Source organism: Poromitra crassiceps (genome assembly GCF_964638095.1).
Source record: "Poromitra crassiceps genome assembly, chromosome: 3".
NCBI lineage: Eukaryota > Metazoa > Chordata > Actinopteri > Beryciformes > Melamphaidae > Poromitra > Poromitra crassiceps.
Window position 1 is genome coordinate 51,510,402 of NC_139625.1, and position 11,847 is coordinate 51,522,248.

The 11,847-nt window shown below is 42.3% G+C and overlaps 1 pseudogene across 1 annotated transcript; it reads left to right on the top strand.

Moving 5' to 3' along the window:
- The first annotated feature begins 7,103 nt into the window (after positions 1–7,103).
- LOC310773138 (choline transporter-like protein 2) lies at positions 7,104–11,441 on the top strand (annotated as a pseudogene). Its single transcript has 4 exons — positions 7,104–7,150; positions 7,364–8,351; positions 9,941–10,331; positions 11,271–11,441. The product of its transcript is annotated as a choline transporter-like protein 2 (transcript).
- The last annotated feature ends 406 nt before the right edge of the window (positions 11,442–11,847 follow it).

Below are 11,847 nucleotides of genomic sequence, written 5' to 3' on the forward strand. Positions count from 1 at the left end.
CGTGTGAGGCTGAAAGTTGGCAACACAAATTGTGACATAATCGTATAGGAACGGTAATAGTTAGACATTATGGATCGGAACATCTCAGATATTTCTCTGGGAGCCCACTGACCTTTTTTACGAGGTTAATATAATGATATTGCTATCCTCTTCTCAAGGAACCTAGATGTACTATAGCACCCATTCATGCCTTTTTATGTTTAGTAATATTCTTATAACCTAAGGGAATGCCTTCATGCTTTCTATACACTAACTAAACGCCTATTGCAACATGGACTCTTCCACCCCACGTGTACGCCATCTGCACTGATATTAAGTGCATCCATTGTATTTGTGCTTCAGCCAATGATTTTTGAGTCCGCTTCAAGTAACTTTGAGTTCCATTATGGCTTCTTGCGGTTGTAACCGGGGCTGCCTCCCCCCCCACTCCCCACTAACAGCAACCATTGTTAGGCTGACTGCTTATTATAATGATGATATTTTAAAAATGTATGTTGCATTATTGTATGGCAGCAGGCTGTGTAAGAATTATGCTTTCAACATACAGATTGTCTTTTTGCTTCTAATGGCCAAACAAACGAGCTGCCATTTTCATGACTGGAATGAAGGATGTGTACCTGTATTTGTCCTGCCATAATGTGTATATGGAAATAACATGTTGTTTATGAGACCAAACATGTTTATTTCATGGTATTTATTTGCTCCACATGTCTGCCATTGTGTATGTGCTTTGCCAGGGAAACCTCTAGCTCTGGACAACACATCACATCCTGAAGTAGTGAGTATGTCAGATGGTGCATTCCAGGCAGGATTATACGCCATTTCTCTATGTGTATTTATGTTACATTTTGAGCAAGGGAGCGGGGAGTGAGAAAAGGATTGTTCGATTTTGTATCACTTTGTTTACCATCATTCAGTAGATTTACAGGAAATGTTTTTGGTCAACACATTATTTATTGTTACTTGTACACAACTGGTTTTGAAATAAACAATCTTGCCATCATCATGATGATGTAAGCTGACCAGTTTTCAACCATTGAAAAAAACAACTGATGCAGAGAACATGCAGTGCCAGAGACTTTTGCAACACCAGCAAACAAAAAATGGATTGAGAAAACAAATCAATCATTCATGATCATATCAAATAGACAGCCAAAACGCCACAGCTGTCAATAAGAGTGATGTGAGTCTCTGTGGATGTCCCCCAAGGCTGAACATGACATGAGGAAGACGCCATGACTGAACCGCCGATACAGTATATGCAAATCACTTCACAGGTATCTGCTGTGTAAATAAGAGTGAGACTCACTGAGCGACTGACAAAGTGGAGTGAAAACTAAAAACTTTTGCTCAAGTGTATAATCTGTTTCATTGTTAAGCCTATATACTAATATTCCTTCACAGATTATTGTAAGGTGACTTTAATTTTCAAATGACCAAAGTCCATTGTGGAGTATTACCTTACTATCAGAAACTGCTCCGACTGATCTTCCTGCACAACAGAAGCTGCAGGAATGCACTCTTGTCTCTGATTGGATGCCATTGAAGTGATGAATTTGCATACAGCAGGCTGTAACTTAAACTACAGTACAAGCCTCTGCACCCACAGGCCACAGGAGTGTGAAGAATCCAACAACAGGTAGGTTTTGTTGCTCTTCCTAGAGGTTGTGTTCAATAAGTCATGTGTGTGCAATGCACATTTTTCTAGGTAATGTCGATTTGATTACTGTGTGTGTGTGTGTGTGTGTGTTTTCAGTGCATAATAGGAAATCACTCTTAATGATCTATTCCAGTGGTTCTCAAAGTGGGGTCTGCGGACCCCCAGGGGGTCCCCAGCAAAAAGTGGAATAATTTATTTACCACTATAATTCCATCCATAAGTAACACAATGACAGAATGTTATGACTATTTTGGTCATGGGTTTAATTCACTGTCTGTAGCATCTAAAAGCTAAAATCATATCACATAGCCGCATAGGGGACCTTGGGACACAATATTATCAAATGGGGGTCCGTGGTCTAACTTGTTTTGGTTTTAGGGTGCTTGATGTGGAACATTTTGAGAACCACTGATCTATTCTACGGTATATCTGAAATAATTTAAGTGGCTTTGATGGCTCGTGTAAAATAAGTCTAAAACAATTTAAGAAACGTATGTAAAAGGAAACTAGGAGACACTCACTGAAATGGTTTAGTTAAAATTCATATAATGCATTTTTTTGTCAAGTTCCACAGAGTTAGGTATTTGTTTTTGCCTTCATTCGTTAATAGTTGACAATTCAACTTTTTTCTGCTTCTCTCCTACTTGATAGCTTCTGGCCACACTGCAGTAACCTGGTTAAAATGGATGAATCTGAAATAGCACCAGAATTGAAAGCACTTTGCAATATAAATAAGCCTTCAGGAAACGGTATGCGCCCTGGGATGACAGTAAATAAAATACTACAAGTTAATCTGTGTGACGATAAGGTAGTGCCAAGCTGCTGCAGGGATGCACATTATTTCTATCAAAGCAGCACAAGAAGCGGACAGGTTTTCAGAGGGCCGGAGGTGTGGAGCCAGGCAGCACAGCACAGAGAGCTAGCGGAGCGAGGAGAGACTCAAGCTGGAACACATCCTCATCCTCATCATGCACAGACCAGTCAGCTGGACCCGAGAGTAGCCTGCAGTTGTTGGAATTGTGACCCAAACCAGTGTGGACCCCCAGAGCCTGCAAGGACAGACACAACTAGGTGGGTGAGTGATTGAGTGAGTGAGTGTCAGTGTTAAAGGAGAACATCACTGGAAAAACAATGCTGATTTGTTTTGCACATGATCTCAGTTGTGGACCAGTAATGTCATTCATGTACAAATGACATCACTGGTCCACAACTTAACTAATCAACTCTCAATAACTCAAATTAAATGAACGCCTGCAAAACTGTTTACAGTTTTCGGATGTGTGTGTGAGATCGCATGCAAAATAAATCAGCATTGTTTTTCGGTGAAGTTCTCGTTTAAAGGAGAACATCACTGGAAAAACAATGCTGATTTGTTTTGCACATGATCTCAGTTGTGGACCAGTAATGTCATTCATGTACAAATGACATCACTGGTCCACAACTTAACTAATCAACTCTCAATAACTCAAATTAAATGAACGCCTGCAAAACTGTTTACAGTTTTCGGATGTGTGTGTGAGATCGCATGCAAAATAAATCAGCATTGTCTTTCGGTGAAGTTCTCGTTTAAGAAATCCCTCCAAGAAACCCAGAAGGAATGCAGATGAACTTCACTTGAAAGATATGTACAACTACAAACACAATCTATCTCTTAAAGCCCAAATGAACACAACATCACATAGGAAAAAACATTGTTGCACTGCTCTCCTTGGGTTGAAACCTTCAAGGTTGTGGCACTTCTGCTCAAACCACAATTGGTAATGTCAATGCATAATCTTTTAAATCTAATTTCAAATGTAAAATACATACAGTTCAACAATGACTTTCTGCCATATCTGATATTACTTTTGATTTGATCTTTCATATTCAGGGGAAAGAATGAAGAGCAAGATCAGCTTGAGAGCGATCTGGAGGAACTGGAGCCTCCCTTACCGCTGAGATCTGAAGTCAAGTGGCAACACTACACTCAGTCTCCACCCCATCAACACTACTTGCACCCATACAGTACGGAAAATAAAAACAGTCATAAACAATTATGACTGTTTTATGTTATGTTTTATGTTATTAAAGCTGCATAACTCACAGCACAGATCACTTGTGTACTATCATGTGATTACAGGAAGCTATTTTTAAACTATCTACAGACTATCATCAGACCATGGATGCCAGGTGTTACCAATCTGGAGGAGGAGGAGAATTCAAAGTATATGGCATCCATCCAGTCAGTGGATACCCACCTCACCCATGGCACTACTCCACTCCCTGCCAGGACAGACGTGCCTGGTCTGACCTCCACAACTGGTAATAAATAGAGAACAAAAACAAACAAACAAACGGACAATAACAACAACAAAACACATTGAGGTGGAATGAGAGGAATTAAATTGTCTTTTTCGGTTGCAGCTAAATATGATTCAATTGAATAGCGTTTGTTAATTTTCTTTCACATTTTCCAACATTGTCACTTTAGGCTCCATCCTCATGGTAACTTCATGGGTGTTCCCCAAGGAGGTTTCACAGTTAATGTGCCGCAGTTCTCCGTTCCTCCTGTGGAGGGCATGTCACAGGTCAGCGTGATGAACCTGAGAGAGCCAGGAGGACTGATGAGTCCATCAGCAGGAGCAGCTGCCTCAGAGCCACATGAGAAGAGGACGACCATCAGTCTGCCTGATGAGTGTCGTGAGTCGCCTTCTTTTCTTTGACAGGACTACTGTTTGGCCCATTACTAGTCACTTTACCCAATGTGTGAGGAGAGGATTGGCACTAAAATCTGTGTATCCAGTTGGTAGCTCTGTCTGGTGCACATACTAACATAACAACTAGCATACAGTAGGATTTGTTCAGTAATTGCAGGTGGCAAGCATTATCCTAAAAGTGAGAAAATAGGAACTTGTAGCTGCTCTAAAGGCTGGATGGTTAATCACACTTGTCTAAATGTGCCAGGCTCATTTTGGTGATTGGTAAAATAGTAAAAACAAAATACTGTACAAAAAAGGACACTCTTTGGAGCGAGTGTGTAGGAGTTTAAGATGTTTTATGATTGTGTTAGATGTGGCCTTTGTGTTGAAAAAGTTGGGAAATCAGTGTCATTGGGTTCATAGTGTTTATATCCTTCCACCAGGAAATGTTTTTGTCACCTATTCTGCGGACACGGCCTCGGAGATGGTCCCCTTTGTGGAATTCCTTACAAAGCAAGGTTTTCGACCAGCTGTAAGTTACTAAGAGATTACATTTTATTTGTCCTGAATGGGCTTTACAGTTCACTAACAGCTTTACAGTTCACTAACAGCCTTTACAGTTCACTAACAGCTTTACAGTTCACTAACAGCCTTTACAGTTCACTAACAGCCTTTACAGTTAACTAACAGCTTTACAGTTCACTAACAGCCTTTACAGGCTCTACAGTTCACTAACAGCTTTACAGTTCACTAACAGCCTTTACAGTTCACTAACAGCCTTTACAGTTCACTAACAGCTTTACAGTTCACTAACAGCCTTTACAGGCTCTACAGTTCACTAACAGCTTTACAGTTCGCTAACAGCCTTTACAGGCTCTACAGTTCACTAACAGCTTTACAGTTCACTAACAGCCTTTACAGGCTCTGCAGTTCACTAACAGCTTTACAGTTCACTAACAGCCTTTACAGTCTCTACAGTTCACTAACAACTTTACAGTTCACTAACAGCTTTACAGGCTTTACAGTTCATTAACAGCTTTACAGTTCACTAACAGCTTTACAGTTCACTAACAGCCTTTACAGTTCACTAACAGCTTTACAGCCTTTACAGTTCACTAACAGCTTTACAGTTCACTAACAGCTTTACAGTTCACTAACAGCTTTACAGTTCACTAACAGCTTTACAGCCTTTATAGTTCACTAACAGCTTTACAGCTTTACAGTTCACTAACAGCTTTACAGTTCACTAACAACTTTACAGCCTTTACAGTTCACTAACAGCTTTACAGTTCACTAACAGCTTTACAGCCTTTACAGTTCATTAACAGCTTTACAGTTCACGAACAGCTTTACAGTTCACTAACAGCTTTACAGCCTTTACAGTTCACTAACAGCTTTACAGTTCACTAACAGCTTTACAGTTCACTAACAGCTTTACAGTTCACTAACAGCTTTACAGTTCACTAATAGCCATGCTCCATCGGAATTTCACAGATTGATCATCCCATTAGATGCATGGATATCAACACGTGGATGGACAGCTACCTAAAAGATGTAAGTGCCGTGTGCAAATAACACAACGTTGAATGGCTTTTTATTATTGATTAAAGACAAGAGCTTTATAAAAAGCGCTCTACACATTTGGTGAAAGTTGGAACTGTTGGATCATCACATGCAGCAGAGAATAGGATGAGAACAGAACATAAAGTAGTAACTACAACTTATTAGAAATAAGGTGTTTATTGTGAAATGTATTAAAAAGTGCAGCCCTATCTCCACAGTGGTTCTCAAAATCAGACAAAATCTGATATTACACTTTGATAGGTGATTGAATATCCACTAGAATTCTAATCATCACTGGGCACTGTAATAATGAAAACCAATTGTAGCACAGAACTGCCTGGGCTTCAGATGTCTTGGAGAAGTGCTCATTGGAAAGAAGGAAAAATTAAAGAACAAAAAAAGTCCAGTGCGGTCTCTCTTTGGAAAAGTCAAAAAGCATTCGTGAGACGCAACACAGTGCCTTTTTTTAATCTTGGACATTATGGATGAGTTGTTATCGGCTTTTAACTTTTTCCAAGAGAGAGTGCCTCGGACTTTTCTTTTTTTCTTTTTCTTTCTTGTCTACAATGTCCCAGTATACTTGAATGCTTTCAAACACGTTTCTTTTACCCCACAGTCTTTTTAGACAGTGACTGTGTAACTGTCAGTGCAGAGTGATGATGTGTGTTTTTTTTTATGCAGCAATCTGTCCTGATTATCATCGCCATCAGTCCCAACTATAAGGCGAACATTGAAGGATCTGGAGTGGACAGGGATGGTCTGCATACCAAATACATTTACTCCATGGTGAGAATGTTAACGTATGAATGTTCATTTTGTTTTATGCATAACTCTGAGAAGAATTGCTTGAGAGTTAATTTCTAAATATTTGCTTTTTGCAGATGCAGAATGAATTTATTCAACAAGGCAGCTTGAATTTCAGATTTGTACCTGTTCTCTTCCTTGATGCAACCCAGGTGAGGGAACTCAGAATTTTTGCTGAATAACTGAAACTATATAGATTTATTATGATTATGATTATTATGATTAGTATTATTAATAGGGGTTCAAGCCCCGAAGGGGCTGAAGCCCTATTGTTTTTGTACTGGTTTATTATTATTATTAGGGGTTCAAGCCCCGAAGGCTGGGCCCAATCCCTGGCTGCAACAGGGGCTGCACATACATCATGTGCTGCATCCTCTTCATTCTTGACATCCTGGGATATGTTGCAGTGGGAGTACTTGCCTGGTCCCAGGGTGACCCCAGGAAGGTACTCTACCCCACGGACGAGGCCAGTTCTGTGGGGAGGCCGGCACCCCACTGGAGAACAAGTATCTGCTGTTCTACTTCAACATCATGAAGTGTACCAACCAAATGGTGCCGCTGCATTTGCAGTGTCCTACCACAAAGATGTGTTTGGAAAAGTGCCCTGAAACGTTCATGACGCTGAAAATGGCCTATGACACCGCTTGGCCGTTTTGAGGATCTTTGAGGATTACACACGGTCCTGGTACTGGATCCTCATAGGATTGGTTATCGCTATGCTCACCAGCCTGGTCTTCATCCTCCTCCTGCGCTTGCTGGCAGGGATCATGGTCCAGGTCATGATCGTCATGGTAACAGTGGTCATAGGATATGGGATCTTCCGCTGCTACATGGAATCGTCCACTGCTACACAGAGTACGATTACACGAGCACCTACTCTTCCATACAAACCTCTCAGTCTACCTGCAGATCAGGCTGGCCTTCATGATTATCCTGTCTATCATGGAGGTTATAATCATCCTGCTGCTTATCTTCCTCAGGAAGAAGATCATCATTGCCATTGCTCTTATCAAAGAGGCTAGCAGAGCCATCAGCCATGTGATGTCTTCCCTTTTCTACCCTCTGTTCACTTTTCTTCTCTTGTGCATGGTCATCGCCTAGTATGCAGTTACTGCTGTCTTCTTGGCCACCTCTAACGAGGCCATCTACTCTACAAAGTGTTCAATGAGACAGACTTTGAGCACTTGAGGAAAACTTGTGACCCAGCTAACTTCACCAACACTAACAAGTCTGAGTGCCTGTTTGCCTTCTACGGAGGAGTTTACCTGATCGGCCTGCAGTTCTACAATGTCTTCCTCTTCTTCTGGTCTGCCCACTTTGTCACAGCTCTGGGACAGATGACCCTGGCAGGGGCCTTTGCATCCTACTACTGGGCCTTCGTCAAGCCAGATGACATGCCTGCCTTCCCGGTCTTTTCTGCCCTGGGGAGATCTCTCAGGTTTCACACAGGAACTCTGGCATTCGGCTCCCTCATTCTTTCTATCATTCAGGTTATCAGGGTTCTGCTGGAGTATCTGGAACACAAGCTTAATACAGTTGACCATAATAAGTGTGCCAAGTTCCTGCTGTGCTGTCTGAAGTGCTGCTGCTGGGTTGGTAAAATTAATTAAGTTCCTCAACAGAAATGCCTACATTACACCTACGTCGTGGGTTCGATTCCCACCTGGGACGATGTGAACGCTGAAGGAATGCGTGCCCGTCCGCATGTCCTCGAGTGCCCACCGCCCGGGTGGGGTCGTCAAAAGGGCCTTTCTGTGTGGAGTTTGCATGTTCTCCCCGTGCCTCCCGGGGGTTTCCTTCATATAGGAACCCCCTTCACCAAAAACATGCAATATCCTGGTTGCTAATGTGGTTCCTCCTCTGGTCGTTAAGGGCGCCTGTTCAGAGGGAGGGGAACTGGTTGGAATAGCGTGAACCTCCCATGTGCTATGTCCTACCGGTGAAGCTTCCTCTGTCAGGTGAAAAGAAGCGGCTGGCTAACTGCCCATGTCTCGGAGGAAGCATGGAGCCAGTTTCGGCTCTCCCCAGATCGGCAGAGGGTGGAGTAGCAACCAGGATAAAGAAATTACGTTAGCACTAATGGGCGATAAAAATGGGGTAAAAAAATCGGGGGAAAAAATATTAAATTAGAAATGCCTACATTATTATTATTATTTTTTGGTTTTACAGAGATACAAGACATTAAAGCAACGGCACGCGACAAACAACATCACACCATACTAGCAATTACAAGTTACCTAGTAATGCTGGCAACAACTCATATATATCAACAAGACAGGTGTAACAACAACGACAACATCAAAAAAAAAAAAAAAAGGGGGGGGGGGGGGGGGGGTCTGCTGTGGGCTCTGAGATTCTGCAGGAAAAAAATATCTGTGTGCTTGTAGATCTAGGAAAGATCTTATAATATCCCAGAGCTCGCCCGCATCCTGAGCCAAAACCCTGAGGATGGAGGTGGCCTTCTCCATACTTAAAAGTTGGAGGAAATCCTCGAGCCATCTGTCCCTCGAGAAGCAGGAGGGTTTCCTCACTTTCCAGTTCATTAAAATCAATCGTTTTGTAGCAAGGCATGCAAGGGCGATTAATCTTTGCTGCTTCTCGTTTTGCACATTTTCAATACGGGACCCCAACAGACAAGTCTTGGGTGAAAATTGGAACTCTATGTTGAGGATCCTTGTAAGCATTTGTGCCACATCCCTCCACAGGGATCTGACAGGCGGGCAGTTCCAGAGCATGTGCGTGAGGGTTCCTACTTCACCACAACCATGCCAACATTGATCTGACAGGTTCTGGTCAATCTTTTTAAGTTTGGCAGGCGTGAAATATGCCCTGTGCATTATTTTCATCTGTATTACTCTATATCTAACACATTTACTTCTAGTGATTGAAACCCTCCACAAACTGTCCCATTCAGCTGCTGTTAAGTTAATTCCCAGATCTTGTTGCCATTGCATTTGGGGCGGAATATTACAGTTGGGAGAAGAAAGGCACAAAAGCCTATAAAGATTTGAGACAGTTTTTTTCACACAGGCAATAACTCCCAGCTGCACATCTATTCCCCTGTGGCCGCCAATGGAACTGCCCGGAGTTAAGATTCTGTCTAATGTTGCTTTAAGCTGTGCATAGGTTAAGAAAGCGTTGTTGCTCAATCCATACGTTTCTTTAAGTGCAGTTAGTGAGAGCAATGACCCATCCCTCACCACCTGTCCTAGCTTATGTATGTTCTGTCTGGCAGAAATGCCTACATTATGGTGGCGATTCATGGTGAAAACTTCTGCACATCTGCCAGAGATGCTGTCTTCCTCCTAAGGAGGAACATGCCCAGGGTAGCTGTCCTGGACAAAGTCACAGATTTCCTGTTTTTCTTGGGGAAAACCCTTGTGGGGATTGTCGGCATCTTTGCATTCTATTTTTTCTGACTGTGATGGTTGGCTCCTACCTCATCGTCCATAGTTTCTTCAGTGTTTATGCCATGTGTGTGGCTGGACACGCTCTTCCTCTGCTTCTTGGAGGATCTTGAGCGGAATGATGGCAGTCCAGAAAGGCCTCACCTGGTGCCAGAGAGCCTCCGTGAAGTCCTGGTACCAGAGAGCCTCCGTGAAGTCCTGAATGAGAAGAAGATACAAGTGAAAACATGTGCAGACACAGACATCCTGGAGGCTGAAGCAGGTTAACAGAGTTTATTCAGGAACAGGACATTATTGTGAAATGCTTGGGTGTATTCCCATACCAGACAGTAACTGCTACTGCTACTACTGCTACTACTTTTATATTAATCTTTGTATGGAAAAAATACCCGCCCCCCCATTATTATGCGACTCCAAACCAATGCAGAAACACATCTTTTTATTTGATTATCATTTTAGTGCTTCAGCACTAATCTGTGATGCAGTAGTCATAGTTGCTATACAGAACATGTTTTATGATAGCGGTATATTATCATGAGTTGCTTGAACCCCTGCTATTGCCGCTTGCGGCTATATTTATTATTATTACTAGTGGACCCGTGGGAGTTGGACATCTCCCCCCCAAACCCCACCCACCCTTGTGGGAGTTACGGGCATAAAATGGCATAGCTGTGGCCGGATAAAATTCTTAGCATACATTTCAATTTATTTAGCCACACCCACACCCAAGTTTTGCTGTTATACTAGATTGTCCTTAGAGTCTAAGGGGACAGTCTAAGGTAGTGATACTCAACCCGAGGCTCTAGAGCCACATGCGGCCCCTTTATGGGTAGTTGTGGGTCTTTTAAGTCCTATTTAAAATAAATAAAAATAAAATAAAATAATGGGAGGAAAGGGACTTTTTTTGGATTGTGGCTCTTGCAAAACTTTTGTTTTTGTCAGTGTGGCTCCTGAGTAAGTAGCCTGGGTGAACCCAGCCTTCAACTTGACATCACAGACTCTGACTGTAACGTAAGTGTCTTCGTGACTGATAGTACATAGAGGTCACGTGGAAGCTGGGTTTACCCAGGCTACCTGAGTAGGGCAAGGTTGAGTACCACTGGTCTAAAGCTTAGACTTTCTCTATCACATAAACATACGTACACACACTCCTTACAGAGGCACGTCCCAGGTTGGCTTCAGAACACGCGTGTTTACCGCTGGCCGCAGGACACTGAGGATTTGTTACTGCGGCTGCTGCGGGAGGAGAGGTACGCCCCGCCTCTGGTACCCATGGAGCTCACCCTCATCATCAGGCCTGTCGCCCCCAACACTGCAGCTACACTGTGAACACACAGAGGTGTGTGTGTGTGCATGTGTGTGTGTGTGTGTGTGTGTGTGTGTGTGTGTGTGTATGTGTGTGTGTGTGTGTGTGTGTGTTTTGTGTATGAGAGCTACTTGTGCTTGTGCTGATCTACAAAGCTATGTTATAGATGAGTTGTTCTATTAAAAATGCTCATATACTGTAGTTTTTATATTTCAATAAACTGTTTTTATCTGTATACCAATACTGTAATGTGTAACATCATATCAATAGTTTTTCTGCGCTCAGAAAATACACATTCAAGGAGAATTTTGACTATTATCTTTTTACCAATTAACTTCCTATTCGACTTTAAGGCACTGCTTTACATCATACTCCTCTAGTAATCAGAATCCGCTTTATTGGCCAAGTATGTACACATACAAGAATATG